General features: G+C 67.7%; 1 protein-coding gene across 1 annotated transcript in view; it reads right to left on the bottom strand.

The window, feature by feature from the left end:
• Positions 1-2,442, bottom strand: part of LOC101619337 (basic salivary proline-rich protein 2-like) — a 51,954-nt gene that overhangs the window by 36,136 nt on the left and 13,376 nt on the right. The window lies entirely within an intron of this gene.

Raw genomic sequence — 2,442 nt, 5'->3', positions numbered from 1 at the left:
ACAAATAAATAAGTCTTCAAAAAAAAGACTAGAGAGATAAGAAAGGGCCTTTAAAAAGAGAGACATGTCTTGTGAGATTTCAAGACCTGATGTTGTTAAAGCATCAACTCTTCCTTCATGACCTGACTTTCCAAAGGTGCCATGAAGGCGCGAACAGGCAAGTCACACACGCGAATACGTTTCAGTCCAGGTGTCCGACAGCAGACGGGCTCAGAAGTCAGGAACAGTCAGGTACCTCAAGTCTAAACTAGGCCTCGGGTCTGCAGCGCCATCGCACGAGGCACTATGTGACCAGCCGACGAAGTCCCGACTGCCGGGCAGCCCTGGTCGTCGCGCAGGCCCCTCTGCCCAGCCACCGCAGCGACGCCGGCGCCCTCACCGGGAAGGCTCGGCCGTGCCGGAGGCCGGGAACGGGCAGCCGGGCGGGAGAGACGCGGCCATTTCTTCCGTGACGGGGCCCCGCCCGTGCCCGCCGCCCTGGCATGCACGCAGGGGACAGCAAGCAAGCTCCTCGCCTCCGTACCCACCAGCGCCCGCGAACGGCAGCAGCCAGGGGCGTGGACGCACGGCAAAGCCAGAGTGATCGCCGCGAGCGCCACTGCCCCGGAGCGGGCCGGCCCCCGGCTCCCGCCCGCAGCAGCGCCAAGGACGTTCCACCCCGCAGAGCTAATTCACGGAGACGAGAACGGCGGTCCCTAGGGGTGCGGAGGAGACACGGGGAGGCACCGGGTGACCGTGACAGTGACGGTCTGCGTTCTGCGGGCGCTGGGACGCGTCCAACCCAGGGCAACAGCCCCGCCTAACGTCTGCGCGCCTCACCGCGTGTGGTTTTACGTCAAAGGCCGGAAAACAGCCGTGAGCAGAGGCTGGGCCGGGAGCGTGGCGGGTCCCAGGGGCCGTGACCTGCCAGCAACTTGTCCTGAAATGCACCCCGGGTCCGCGGACATGTGAGACGCAAAAGCGGCAACACGCCTCAGGTGCTCTGAGGCCACTTTCCAGCTCTCAGGTGCAATCCAAATGCTAATCAAAATGTTAAAGAGCTGGGAAACCTTGAAACGCTGAGATTGAGCCATGCCAACCAAAAAGAGGGAAGAGAATGTGCGGACTGACACCCTGGCCCTCTTACGGGGTGTCTCTGGGCCCCCCGCGTCTCCCCTCTCTCCACCCAACGCCCCCTGCCAGCCTGCACGGCCAGGCGAGTCTCCAGGCCCCGGGCAGTGAGCTGAGCGGACGCGGGCCGGCTCGCGGGGCCAGCACCGGGGCCAGCACCGCCACCTGCCGGCGGAAGGCTCTCTGTGCCCAAGGCTGCAGCCGCCACCCCTGCCACCCCCACCCACGCTGCTCCCGCTGGGCTGCCCTCACACTCGCCAGGCACAGCCCAGCCTGGCTGGCAGACAGCTGCCCCGGTCAGCCCCACCCCTGCAGACACGCTCCTCTCGGCCGAGCCGGAAAGAGGACGAGGCGGTGCTGTCCGCTGTCCGCTGTCCGCTATCCGCTGTCCACAAGGCGCCCGGCGGGAGGGAGCCGCACCGGAGATGGACTCCCGTCTAGCCCCGCGGCTCCAGGCTGGAGGCTCAAGCTGCCCGGGCTGGGCTGGCCGGACACGGAGACCGAGTCCAGCCTGAGGTCACCGATGAGCGCGCGGCCCCGGAGGGCGAGGTCAGGGCCCGCGTGACCCTTCTGTGCAACAGCCCCGCCGCCCCCAGGCCCCTGCGACGCCAGGGACGTGCCCTCGGAGACGGGAACAGGGCCCTGACCGCGCTGTCCCAAGCCCGCCAGCTCCCAGGAAGCCGGATCACTGCGGGGAGGAGTCAGGACAGCCGGCCCAGCCCCCAACAGCGCCCCCACGTGGAGCAGGAGCCCAGAGCCAGCGCAGGAGGGTGTCCGTCCCCCAGCAATGACCCAGGTCACGCCCCCGTTCATCCCAGGGCCACAGCGGGCAGAGAGCAGCGTGAGGCCCCTGCAGGCTCCAGGGAGAACCCCAGCAGGGCCAGAGCCCCAGGGGACAGGCACCCGCAGCAGCCGGGACAGGAAGGGGCCGCTGTTGAGGGGGAGCGGAGGGGCTGAGCAGAGGGGAGAAGCAGGAGGCAGGGGGGCCTCGGGGAGGGAGGGAGGGAGGGAGAGGACGCCCCCAGAGAGGCCCTGGAGCGGGTGGGGGAGGCCGCAGAGCGGGTCGCGGGGTGGGGCTCCTGGGGACCTGGCCGGCACCCCGCCGTGCATGCTGCTCCATCTTGGGGGGCAGTGAAGGGTCCCAGTGGGGAAGCCCAGTGGAGAACATTCTAGAGTCCATGCCTCCCCCAGGGCCAGGCTCCAGGAGCTGTTGGAGAGGATGGTGCACTCAGATGCCCTGGGCACCCCGCCATCCCCTGGGGGGTGGGGGCACCCACAGGCATGTGTGAGTTAGTCTGAGCTCACACTGCCTCTCCCGGAGACTCAGGACTT

The sequence above is a fragment of the Condylura cristata genome, unplaced genomic scaffold, assembly GCF_000260355.1.
Source record: "Condylura cristata isolate star-nosed mole 26May11 unplaced genomic scaffold, ConCri1.0 scaffold00038, whole genome shotgun sequence".
NCBI classification, from domain to species: Eukaryota; Metazoa; Chordata; class Mammalia; order Eulipotyphla; family Talpidae; genus Condylura; species Condylura cristata.
Note: the sequence above shows the minus strand (reverse complement) of the source record. Positions and strands in the feature narration are given on the sequence as shown.